Source organism: Lolium rigidum, chromosome 5, assembly GCF_022539505.1.
Source record: "Lolium rigidum isolate FL_2022 chromosome 5, APGP_CSIRO_Lrig_0.1, whole genome shotgun sequence".
NCBI classification, from domain to species: domain Eukaryota; kingdom Viridiplantae; phylum Streptophyta; class Magnoliopsida; order Poales; family Poaceae; genus Lolium; species Lolium rigidum.
The window spans coordinates 179,593,329-179,606,130 of record NC_061512.1 but is presented as its reverse complement, the minus strand read 5'-3'; positions in this window follow the sequence as shown (position 1 = coordinate 179,606,130).

Below are 12,802 nucleotides of genomic sequence, written 5' to 3'. Positions count from 1 at the left end.
TCCCTCCTCGCATCGATATACCAACGGGGGCTCAGGTTTCGTCACTCCGGCAACCCCGCAATTGGCAAACGAGTACAAGATGCATTCCCCTAGGCCCATAAATGGTGAAGTGTCGTGTAGTCGACGTTCACACGACACCACTAGAAGAATAACACCACAACTTAAATATCATAACATTGAATATTACTCAACCATAGTTCACTACTAACAATTAGACTTCACCCATGTCCTCAAGAACTAAACGAACTACTCACGAGACATCATATGGAACATGATCAGAGGTGATATGATGATGAATAACAATCTGAACATAGACCTTGGTTCAATGGTTTCACTCAATAGCATCAACAACAAGTAGAAATCAGTATCGGGAGAGTTTCCCCTATCAAACAATCAAGATCAAACCCAAATTGCTACAGCGGTGACGATGTCCAGCGGTGGAGATGGCGGTGATGATGGTGGAGATGGTGATGATGGTGATGGAGATGATGTCCAGCTCGATGGCGGTGACGATGGCGTCGATTTCCCCTCCGGGAGGGAATTTCCCGGCGGATTCCTGCCCGCCGGAGAGCTCTTTCTCTCTCGGTGTTCTCCGCCCCGCGAGGCGGCCGTAACCCTTCGTGAGGATTCCTCTGTGGCTTAGGTCTTCGGGACGAAGGGTTTCGCGAAGAAAAGGAGGCGAAAGAGGCCGAGGGGGCCCCACACCACATGGTGGCGCGGCCGAGCCATGGGCCGCGCCACCCTATGGTGTGGGCCCACCCCGGGTCCAGCTCGGCTCCCCTCCTCGGCTTCCTCCGTCATCCGGAAAAATAGGATTTTCCGTAAAACTTCCTTCCACGAGTTGATCTTCCGAAATATCGCATCCCGACGGTGCTTTTTCCAGCGAGAATCCCGGCTCCGGTGCTCAATCTCCAAATAATCATGAAACATGCAAAATAGATGAAATAACATAAGTATTGTGTCCCAATATGAAATATATCAATGAATAACAGCAAATTATGATATAAAATAGTGATGCAAATTGGACGTATCAGTCCCCAACACACCTAATAGGTGCACTAGTTCGGCGAAGAGATAGTGAAATACAGGTGGTATGAATGAATATGAGCAGTAGTAACGGCGCCAGAAAATAGCTTGCTGGCGTGTAGTTGATGGTGGTAATATGGTAGCGAGTAGTAACGCAGTAAAACAAGTAAACAAGCAGCGATAGCAGATATTTAGGAACAAGGCCTAGGGATTACACTTTCACTAGTGGACACTCTCAACATTGATCACATAACGAGAATAGATAAATGCATACTCTACACTCTCTTGTTGGATGATGAACACATTGCGTAGGATTACACGAACCCTCAATGCCGGAGTTAACAAGCTCCACAATTCAATGTTCATATTTAAATAACCTTAGAGTGCAAGAAAGATCAACACGACTAAACCAAGTACTAACACAGCATGCACACTCGTCACCTTCACGCTATGTAGGAGGAATAGATCACATCAATACTATCATAATGATAATTAACTCCACAATCTACAAGAGATCATGATCATAGCATATGCCAAGTACTAACACGGATGCACACACTGTCACCATTACACCGTGCAGGAGGAATAAACTACTTTAATAACATCACTAGAGTAGCACATAGATAAATTGTGATACAAAACACATTGCAATCATAAAGAGATATAAATAAGCACTTCACTACGCCATTCATAACAGTGAGTAAGTATTCTGTGAAATATAGCCTAAGAGACCCACACGGTGCACACACTCGTCACCTTTACACACGTGGGACAAGGAGTCTCCGGAGATCACATAAGTAAAACTCTCTTGACTAGCATAGTGACATCTAGATTACAAGCATCATCATATGAATCTCAATCATGTAAGGCAGCTCATGAGAATATTGTATTGAAGTACATAGGAGAGAGATGAACCACATAGCTACCGGTACAGCCCCGAGCCTCGATGGAGAACTACTCCTCCTCATGGGAGACAAGCAGCGTTGATGGAGATGGCGGTGGTGTCGATGGAGGAGCCTTCCGGGGCACTTCCCCGCTCCGGCAGGGTGCCGGAACGAGACTCCTGTCCCCGGATCTTGGCTTCGCGATGGCGGCGGCTCCGGAAGGTTTTCCGTATCGTGGTTCTTCGCATCGGGGTTTTCGCGACGGAGGCTTTAAATAGGCGGAAGGGCAGCCTCGGAGGGGGCTCGGGGGCCCACACCATAGGGCGGCGCGGCCCCCCCCTCCGGCCGCGCCGGGGTGGTGTGGAGCCCCCGTGGCTTCCCTCCGGCGGCTCTCGGGTGTTCCGGATGGTTCCGGGAAAAATAGGAACCCGGGTCTTGATTTCGTCCGATTCCGAGAATATTTCGTTACTAGGATTTCGAAACCAAAAACAGCAGAACAACAGAATCGGCTCTTCGGCATCTTGTTAATAGGTTAGTTCCAGAAAATGCACGAATATGACATAAAGTGTGCATAAAACATGTAGATAACATCAATAATGTGGCATGGAACACAAGAAATTATCGATACGTCGGAGACGTATCAACATGCTATGGTTGGTGCGGCAATTTTGGCGGTGCGCGGCTGGTGTCGGCGTTGAGCTTGGCGTAGTTGACCCGGGTCTAGGTCATTGCGTCCCCTGGGCTGGCAAGACTGGTTGTAGTGTTGCCGGCGGTGCCAGCTCTGTTTTTCCCAATCTGCGGTCTCTTGGTGGTGGCAGGCCTCGGGTTCGGGGTGGACATCGGCGAAAGCTGTGCAAGGCCTTGGCCGCTGCGGGTGACGACGACGTCCTCGACGCCGTGTCCCTTCTTGGAGGCGTCACCAAATGTCCCTCCTTTTTCGTAGTTGGATCACGCCGCCATGCTTAACTTGCGCGCTTCTCCGATGGCGCAAAGTTCTCTTCTTTGGCTTTAGGCACACCCTCTCCACCTTCTTTGTGCTTGTCGCCGCCATTGTCTCCGTGGCTACATATACACGGTGTTCGGTCTGGTTTGGGTGGCCCCCTAGATACCCAGGGGTGGTTTCCTAGGCCGGCGTCATGCCTCAGGCGATGCCGGTGGTTTCTTCCATACGCCATGGGAGCTATGTGTCGTAGGATAAGTGTCAAGGTTGCGTCTTGAGGGGTGGTGGGTGGGCTAGGGCGAAAGCCCTGCAAGGCCTCGGCCGGTGCGGGTGACGGCGACGCCCTCGGGCGCCGCTCTCCTCCTTGGAGGCGTCTCCATCAAGCCCTCCCTCTTTAGTATCTCGAGACAGGAAGATAACCACGCTCTGACGGTCATGGGTGCGCTTTGCTTAAGCATGGGAGATCTGTTAGTTTAGGGCAGTTCTCGGCGCCGTGCCCTTGCAACAGAAGATGACGCTTCCATCGACGGCATCAAGCTCTCTGCCTAGTTAGCTAGTGTTTTGTAGCTTGTTTCTCTTCTTCTTTGTTGCTCCTTTTGGTGTATCGTAAGCTGGTAGCTGTTTGTTTCTTATCTGTTGTTGCTACCGTTGTACGCCTGGCCGGTTGATGGCTTTGTTAATTCAAAGTCGGGCTTTCGAGCCTTATGTTTAAATCACACTGGTAGTCTGCTGCAGTCGATCGTCGGGATGTCCATCCACCGGCCAGTACACCCCGATATGTCACGAGTGGTCCGTTGCGTTGGACGCACTTGCACCCAACCACAAGCTCCAGGCCCCCAGCACCGTCCAGTTGTTCACGCACTCGACACCTTCTCACGTTCTGTCACCCACTCAACTAGCTCACTCGCTCCCAATTGCTCTTGCCACTTTCTTGTCTCCATCTCCCTTTATTTCCCTTTCAATTTTATCAAGAAATATGAATATACAGGCAAACCTATCACTACTAAACCCTAAAAGCCATTGAGAATACGTACACGCTCTCCATTTTTTTTTGCTTATTTGTTTTTAGAAGAAAAAAATAAATCACCTGAGCAATATGTACATGCAGTTCATTTTTTTTTTTGCAAATTTGGCCAGCACACACAGTTCAAACTTAAAGCACCTAAAAACATGCCTTTGGTATTAAATTCCTAAACCAATCCTCTACTTTTTTTTAAAAAAAATAGGGCACATGTATATATACGCATAAGCACATGATTTGAACACAATGGGAAGGTTCGTCTCCCCTTTTATTTGGCCTTTATGGAAAACATAAAATGTGTCACCCTCTTGCAAGCTGTGTGGCAACCATAGACCAGACATTATGGATACGACAAGTGACACTAAAGGCCATAGCTATCGGAAGACACTTTATTTTTGTTTGAACTTTTCGTCTCCAAGTTGTGGTGTGTTGTTCCTATTCCGTGGCTAAAAGCAATGCATTTTGCATGTTGGGTGATTTGTTATGACTAGGAACTGCTAGGATCCATGCCCCTTTCGAGGAAAGAAGGGATTCATATGCTCTTTTTGTTGGATAGATTTATGTATCCATCAAAGATTACCACCGTAAAAAAAGATTTCATCACAACTTTATGTCAAATGTTTGTTTGATTAACTTTTTCATCTTCCAATCCATTCACGGTGTCTTAAGGGCATGAGCAATGGTGGCATATACAACTAGTTGCTTCATGTAAAAAAGTTGTCAGAAACAACATGGTCAATTTTATCTCTCCAATGGAAGCTACAACTAGTCAGAAAAATGAGAGAAGGGACCCCATAAATATGATACTATGTATCTCTTTCTCTCTCCAAAAATCATGTTTTTTAATCTTAAGATCCCACTTCTTAAAGAGGAGGCTACCTCCTCATTCGAACCTACTTTAAACCACCCGAACCTAGTTAAAGGTGTGAGGCAGTAGCTCTAGGGCAGTGCATTGGGCATGCCCTAATTAACCTCTACTTTTTCCAACTGTTTTCTTCTATGCAGTGTGATGTCAACCTCACCATCTCTTGCTCCACTGTTGTCTTCCTTCATGAAATTGAAATAGGACTTTGTTTGGTTTAGACCAAAATCGGTTGTGGGAGGAGATCTCGAGAGCGAGCCCCCCCCCCCTAAAAAGGTTAGTCTTTAGGGGGAGAGGACCCGAAGGATGATGTAAGTGCATTTGGTCTCCGGTTGGACTGGTTTGTTTGGGTAGACTCTTTGTGCAGCGGGTCCACCAACTGTTAGATAATCTTTATCTATTACACTTCTTAATTATTAGGCACATAGTTCCCTCCTCATTTGTTTTCCAAAGTTGGGCCTATGTCAATATAATGAGACATGCACAACAAAATAGTGAGATACATAACGATAGTATGCAGTATTTTATCTTTAAATTTAAATTAAAATCACGACATGAAAAAATAATATGAAACGTCATGTTGTCTAAAAGAATATAATTTTCCAGTTAAATCGGAAAAGATGGACATCCATCACCACCGACACATACATACTACTGATCTCCAGTCAATAGCACAAGAGTTTGGAGATCGCAACACCGACAGCCGGTATTGCGCATGTTCTCAATCAGCGGATCACTATATCATGTGCAATGCAATTTGTAAGGAACCCATTACAAATTCCTTACGAATCTGGGAAGTGTTTTTCAAGAAGTGATATGGAATTTGGACTCATTATTGCCCCAAGACGAGAAGTCAAGTTTATTTGACCCACAAAACTATTGCCTTTCATAATTCTTCTGCCAAATCATTTTTCTGTGTCTAACAAATCCCTGAATCCCTCTGTACACACCGCCTTCTTCAAAAGTGTCATATTTGGTGTGTTGCTCCGAGGGGAAGACAACCAAATGTCATCACGGCACAAGGACACCCTCCACGATCAAGACAATGCTTCAACATCGACAAGTACAACCTCTCCTTTCGATTCTAGGATTTAGTGGCTCGCCAACGATATGCTTGGGGAGCTCTTGGAAACCCAATGCCTAAGAGCATCTCCAGCGGTCTCCCCGACGAGCCCTCCAGGATGTCTTTTTTTCATCCGGATGAACGAAAACGGCCCAGCCACGCCCCCGGCTCCTCGTTTTTGCCCGGAATTCGGCTTTCATCCGTCCGGCGAGCCCAGGCCCCCCCCCCCCCCCCCGGGGAGCGCTCGGGGACTCCGGACAAAACTAAAGCGCGCGAAACGTAGAGAAAACTTCCCGCGCGGCTTGTGGCCCCAACTTGTCGGTGACAGAGGCCAATCGTCTTCCGCGCGCTTCAAAAGCCTGCCGCCGGTCAGACTTCACCGGACGCGTCGCCTCGGATTCACGCGCGGCTCCCTCTATTTTATCGCCGAACCTACCGCGTCTCGCCGCATTCACCACCGCCGTCTCCCTCCTTTCCCCAGCCCTGTCTTCTCTCCCCAATCGACCTCAACCAGCGATCAATGGCGGGCCACGACGCGGCGAACAACGGTTTTGGCCGCCGTTCCCTGCACCAGTGGGAGGCGGGACTTCTGCACATGACAAGCTACCCGGCGCCGCCGGGCATCCGCGTGCCCGGAGGATGGCGCCTGAGCGCGGGGGGTCCCGATCCCGCCGCTTCTGGTGGGATGCGACGAGCTCAACGCCGCTATCGACGCTGTGCTGGTCATCCTCACCGACGAGAAGTGCACGGAGGAGCGGTACCGCGCCGACAATACGACGCCTGAAACGAGTTCTTCCGTCTCCGGCACGAACGGGAACTCGCAGCCTTCAACGACCCTCCCCCTCCTCCAGCGCGTAACAACGCCGCTGGCCGCCGAAGTAAAGTTGGGTGCGAGGGAACGCCCCAATGGATAAGTAGCAGCGAGTTGCGCCGGGCCGCACGCTCGCCCGTGTACTCGCGCACATCGAGGCCGGCAACACCCCCCCTAGGGACGCCGCAGGCGGCGCCGAACGCCGGGACCTCGAGCGACGACGACATGTAGTATTTTTAATATTTCCATCTGGCCGAATTCAAATATATGTACGAAATCGGCCTATATATGTACGAACTCGCCTACGGATGTTAAATACCTTTAAATTTCTCTTTTGTTTGATCAAATTTCGCCTTGGTTTGTACGATTGCGCGGTTATTTATCAAAAGAATTCATCCATCCTGGACTCACCGCTGGAAAAAATGGACTCCCCGGACCAAAAATTACATCCATCCGGCGCTAAATAGTGCCGGATTTGGGCGTGGGGAGCCCCAACGGCTGGGATGCTCTAAGTTGCCGTCAATCGGGTTATCGCGCGATGATCACCATCTCGCCTCAACTTATAATAAACTTCTATGCTTTTAGAAAAACTTCCATGCTAGAGTATTACTTAAAACTTTCAACATTTATTTAGCATAGCTAACCACATAGTTATGTTACAAATCATACAATTTTTAATATATAAATTCAAATAAAGTTGCATTCAGCTAAAGCTAAATCGTGTTCCATAACAAAATGTTACAATGTATATGTATTTATCATAAAGATCTCTTAAGCAAACCATATTAACGGAAACTTCTAGTGTATAATTTGAACACGATATCATGATTTTTTTTCTATGGTCAGTTGTGCATTACAAGCCACGACGGTTGAATATTAAGTTGCAATGTTTGTATGATATATACTTAGTATTTTAATAGCACAACTTACAGTAAGTGCCAATGGGTTTAAAATGGCGTGAATTCTACAACATTTTGTATGCATGCAATTTTATTATTTCATATGCTTGTTTGGAGTGCGTTTGGGGTGAAGGCAATGGCAATGGGGAAAAGATGAGGACACATTGCTCCTCTACTAATGTAACCCAAATACCATGACATCATGCCTCTTTTATATATTAATTTTCATTCTAGGAGAATGCCATTTTTGTCATTCTGTATTTCTATGGTAACATTTAGCTAACTAGCATGGTGGCCCTCGCAAATGCGAGGGCATTATATTTTTTTAAAGAAGTTGAGCATTGTATTTATTGTGTCGTAGGAAATATATTACTTTATCTTGAATACATAATCTTTGATTTCGCCCTCGGTTCTCTCAATTCTATGACACTTTAAGCCATTGTAACAATACATGTCGAGATACATGAATATTTTACTGTTGCAGTCTTCTAGATTTAACCAGTTGACACCATTATCTTAACTTAACAAATTAATTGTCTAGAATATAGATTTAGAATATCCAGGTGCTGTGCTACCTTGAGTGCATAATTCATGTAAGCTTTAAGAAGTCACTCTGATACACATGAACAATTATGACGAAAAGTAGTTTATGTATATGTGATGTAATCTTGTTACTGAAATTTGTGTTTTTTGAATTTTAACATTTCTAATGTATAATCATGTTGATTTTTATTATTTTTGTGGCATGCTTAATTATATTTCCTCGGGACTTTTATTTCATAGGGATTTTGTTTCGTAGCGTTTTTGTCAGTTCTTTTGTAGGATTGGAGTAGGTTTTTTCCTAAAAATTTATCTTTGCTATAGTTTTTAAAATTATGTTTTCATCGCACTGGGAACTATGGGACATAATCTTTTGTTGGTACAAATTAAGTTTTGGAGAAATCAGGTACTAATGACACTCAAATATCCTATATACATTTTATTCTTGCGAATCAAAGATCTAGTGCCATTACAATATTCTTCATGAAGTTCTTTACATAGATGTGCTGGTCCATTTCTGGGGCCCGGCCTGACACGGTAGGTAGAAAAAATAGTGTTTTTAAAATGAGTCGGTCTAATTCCCCGTACATATATCATCCCTATTTCTTAATTTGTATAAGGTTCAATCAAAGAGTCGATGAGCGACCGAGACTCCATGGATTGCTCGATTCTACCCGCGCTATGTTGGTTACAGCCGATCGCTTTGTATATGTATAATCCTAGACGTTAAGATTGAAGTCATTGGTTTATATTATTACGCATATGTGGATTAACCCGGTGGCTCGAAAAACATATTTATATCCAAATTTAGACAAAGTTGAGATATCATTTGTTGGATGGAGGGAATAATAAACTTGACCATACACACACATATATCTATACATTGACATACATTTAGTACTTTATTATATTGTAAATTTAAGGTATAGCAAAACAAATCAACTAAATCATGCAGCTAAGCTTGTACGTATACAATTTTCTTATGGTGTGTTCTTTTTCGGTCGGAACGGACTACCCAAGCTAGCTACCTAGCCTACGTTTTGTTTTCTGATTGGCGTCTTCGAGCGCATGTTACCTTTTCTGATTCCCAAATCCCAAACAGGTATGCTCGGACAGAACTTTTTTTATTGAGAGTCCATCTTGTTCACGAGACAACTATGGAACGGCAAAAAAATAAACTATGGATACGTGTCTACTCTTTATATTAAACGTGTCAAGCGCAAGTACAAACTTTTACGTAATTAATAATTTTTCATTAAATCATAGCCATTTAATTTATATCTAACTGCTTATATATTTTAGATGGTGTGGTTTAATATGGTGGCTCTATTAAACATCCTTATATTGCTTTTAGTATATAATAGATTAGAAGCTTCAGGAAATAGTTATGTCATACTGATAAAATAAGGAGCATGATCTTGAGCATGCGTTCGCTCCCACGAACACCTACACGATTGAAGAGAAGAACTTGGCAGGAAAATTCGGTGTGGATCCTATCAACTTCGCCACGTGGCAAAGAAAAAAGAACTTGCTGCCCCCCTCTTCCTCCAAGGCTCCGTTGCCAACGCGAGAAAGCCATCCACGGTTTCAAAGAGACTGTCTCCGCGGCTTGGGGCAAAGTCGTCTTGGCACCGGATCCCATTCGCCGGGTCCACATTAAGCTTTCCCGCACGGCCAAAGCATTGAAGAAGTGGCAGCGTGAATGTGTCGGCGACTTGCGTACGTAGATTGCCACGGCCAAAGAGATCATCTGGCGCCTAGACCAGGCTGAGGAGGCTAGGCCCCTCTCGCTGGGGGAACGGGACCTACGTTCGCAACTTAAGTCCTCCTACTTGGGCCTGCTCGCGATCAAAAAGGTCAAGCTTCGTCAGAGATCGAGGCTCACATGGATCTGTTTAGGAGATGCGAACTCTAAGCTTTTCCACGCTAGAGCCAATGGCCGTCGGCGAAAGGTCCACATCCAGTCTCTCAACCATGCCTCGGGTGTTGCTATTACGAAAGAGGATAAACAGGAGGTCCTGTTATAGCACTTCAAGGGCATTATGGGCACCAAAGTTCCATGTCTTCTCAGCCTTGACTGGGAGGGTCTGAACTATCCTTCTTTTGATCTGTCAGAGTTGGATGCACCCTTCGATGTCGAAGAGATTAAGGACGTTGTCTTCTCGCTACCCTCTGTCAATGCCCTGGGCCCAGACGGTTTCATCGGGGCCTTCTTCAAATCATGTTGGGACATTATTAAGGCGGATGTCACGGCTGCGATCTTCCACCTGGCAAACCATCGGGGGGCTGTCCGAGTCTCATCAACTCGGCAAACATCATCCTTATCCCCAAGAAGCCCGACGCGGCTGGAGTCACTGACTACTCGGCCTCATTCATAGTCTTTCCAAGATATTCTCCAAACTTCTGGCAAACAGGCTAGCGCCGATTCTACCGGATATCGTCTCCAAATGCCAAAGCGCTTTCGTAAAAAAAGGAGCATCCACGACAACTTCTTGCACGTTCAGAACCTCATAAAGGAATTGCACTCCTCCAAGACCGCATGTCTGTTCCTTAAGCTCGACATCTCCAAGGCCTTTGACTCTGTCGGCTGGGCCTATCTTCTGGAGGTCATGTGTGCGCTGGGTTTTGGCCAAATTTGGCGCGATTGGGTCTGCATGTCCTCGGCCTCGGCCTCTTCACGCGTCCTCGTTAATGGGGAGTCGGGCAAACCTTTCCCGCACGCAAGAGGTCTTCGTCAGGGGGACCCGCTATCCCCTATGTTGTTCATCATCGCCATTGATCCGTTGCAGCGCATTCTACAATTGGCAACCAACCGTGGCATCCTCAGCCCCATTAGGTCGCGGATGACGCAATGCAGAGTCTCCCTCTACGCCGACGACGCGGGCATCTTTGTAAATCCGATAAAGGAGGAGTTACATGCCGTCTCTGCCATTCTTGAGTGCTTTGGCAAGGCGAGCGGCCTCGTCACAAATCTGGCAAAGTCTGAGGTCTTTCCGGTGCGTTGCGGCGATATTAACCTTCACGACCTCCTCGACGGCTTCCAAGCAAAGATCATGGCCTTCCCAGGAAAGTATTTGGGGCCCCCCCTTCATTTCCGCCATCTGTGCAAAGTGGATATCCAACCGCTTCTCGACAAGATCGCCGGAAAGTTGCCGGGATGGTTCGGCAAAAACCTGGCGCGCCCTGGAAGAATCACACTTGCAAAATCGGTGCTCATGGCCACGGCTGTCTACCACGCCACAGTCCTGCCTCTTTCTAAATGGGCTCAAGACAAGATCAACAAGATTTCTAGGAATTTCATCTGGGCGGGGGATGATGCTGAACATGCCTCTAGCGGGCACGGACTGGTCAACTGGAAAACGGTGTGTAGGCCCAAAGATCTGGGGGGGCTCGGATTGCCTGACCTCGAACGCTCCGGCCGTGCTCTTAGACTGCGGTGGCCCTGGCTAAGGTGGACTGACCCCCACAGATCATGGGTTGGCTCCAAGCTTCCTTGCGATGAAGCGGATATGGACCTCTTTAGAGCCGCAACAAAGATCATCATTGGGAATGGGGACTACACTTCCTTCTGGTACGACTCCTGGACTAAGCGTGGGCCTCTCAGGCTGTGGGCTCCGGACCTTTTCAAGGTCGCCACAAGGAAAACGAGAAACGTCGCCAAAGAGCTCCTCGACGACAACTGGATCCGCTCCATTGCTAAACTCGACACACCGGTGCAGCTGGCGCAGTTCCTGGAAATCTGGAATGTGGTGGCGACCATTCAGCTGGACCCTGATACGGCGAACACCATTGCTTGGCCCACCAACTCGCAGGGGGCATACTCTGCTGGATCCGCATACCACCTTCAGTTCCTCGGCAGTTTCCCCAGGTTTAATGCCGCCAAGATCTGGCATGCGCACGCCGAACCAAAGTGCAAGATCTTTGCATGGCTTGCTCTTCATGCCAGGCTCCTCACTGCTGACATGCTGGCTATCAGAGGGTGGACGGATGACCCGGTTTGTCCACTTTGTTTATCCTCACATGAGACGGTGGCCCATCTGTGTAAAGACTGCCCTTTTACGGCCGCCGTATGGACCACCATCTACCAGGAAGACGCTCAGGCTCCTACCACGCATGGCCAGAATTTCGTATCCCTGGACGCTTGGTGGGATCACATCATTGAGGGCAAGTCGGTGTCGAACAGGCAGCGTCTCAGTGGACGCTTCCTATATGTGCTGTGGAACACATGGAAAGAAAGAAACAGACGGATTTTCACAGGCCACCGTCCTACCTACATTGAGGTGGCTTCCATTGCTAGGGAGGACATTGCGCAGAGAAGCCGTGCTTTTGCACCTGCTAGAGTAACCCACCCAGCTGAACCTGACTAGGCAGTTGCTGTTTTCTCTTTCCTTTGTGGTTTCTGGCATGTTTTACACTTAAAACCAAACATGCTATCTTTGTACAGTGGTTCTTTTTCCCCCTTTCTTATATGAAAAGGCAGTGCTCCTGCCGGTTGCTCCAAAAAAAAAATAACATTACATATGCACATAACAAAAAAGAGAAAAAGAAAAAACTAAGAAATAAAAATCCCACTACAGTATCCCAACCCTAGCAATAGTAATACTTCCACCACCAAGACAATACCTGAAATTAAGACTCTTCAAAAGCAATGCCTCCAAGAAGGGAACAGTGCACCAGCACCGTCGTTGCCCGATCAAAGATCTTAGGTTTTCACCTGAAGATAGTCTCCGCTCTCAAAACAATGCCTTCAACAAGG